General features: G+C 39.0%; 1 non-coding gene across 1 annotated transcript; it reads right to left on the bottom strand.

Annotated features, from left to right (window-relative positions):
- Positions 1–206: 206 nt before the first annotated feature.
- On the bottom strand, positions 207–313 carry LOC111812825. The gene has a single exon (XR_002818215.1). It is a non-coding gene; the product is annotated as a U6 spliceosomal RNA (small nuclear RNA).
- Between the last annotated feature and the right edge of the window lie 287 nt (positions 314–600).

Here is a 600-nt window from a genome sequence, read left to right on the forward strand (position 1 = left end):
TATCCTAACCACTTTGAATACACAGATACAAAATGGACATTCATCGGTATACCCCATTTTTTCTAAGGTCCGTTATTGAATATTATAGATGTGTAAACTCAGCAAAATATTCTAAAAGAGTCCAGGAGCCCATAATAGCATTGGGTCTTCTGTTCAACTGGCAATGTCAGAAATTATTGACCTGAGTCCCCCACAACTGAACATAAAAAAATATGGAACGCTTCACGAATTTGCGTGTCATCCTTATGCAGGGACCATGCTAATCTTCTCTGTATCATTCCAATTTTAGTATATGTGCTGCCGAAGCGAGCACAAAATTTCTCTTTCTCTGTTTTTTTTTTTCAGAACCAGGGATTGAACTCAGGCCCTTGCGCTTGCCAGAGAAGCACTTATTCCACTGAGTCATCTCCCTGGCCCCCTGATTTGATTTGAAACTGTCTCATTGCTATCTGTTTATCAATAAAACTCTGAAAAAAGAATTAAAAAATCACTCATTATTGATATTGTCTTTTTGGTTTTTTTTTTTTTGTGGAACCAGGGATTTGCGCTTGCCAGGGAAGCACTTATTCTACTGAGCCATCTCCCTGGCCCTGCCATTCT

The sequence above is a fragment of the Octodon degus genome, unplaced genomic scaffold (genome assembly GCF_000260255.1).
Source record: "Octodon degus isolate 3935 unplaced genomic scaffold, OctDeg1.0 scaffold00144, whole genome shotgun sequence".
In the NCBI taxonomy this organism is placed as follows: Eukaryota; Metazoa; Chordata; class Mammalia; order Rodentia; family Octodontidae; genus Octodon; species Octodon degus.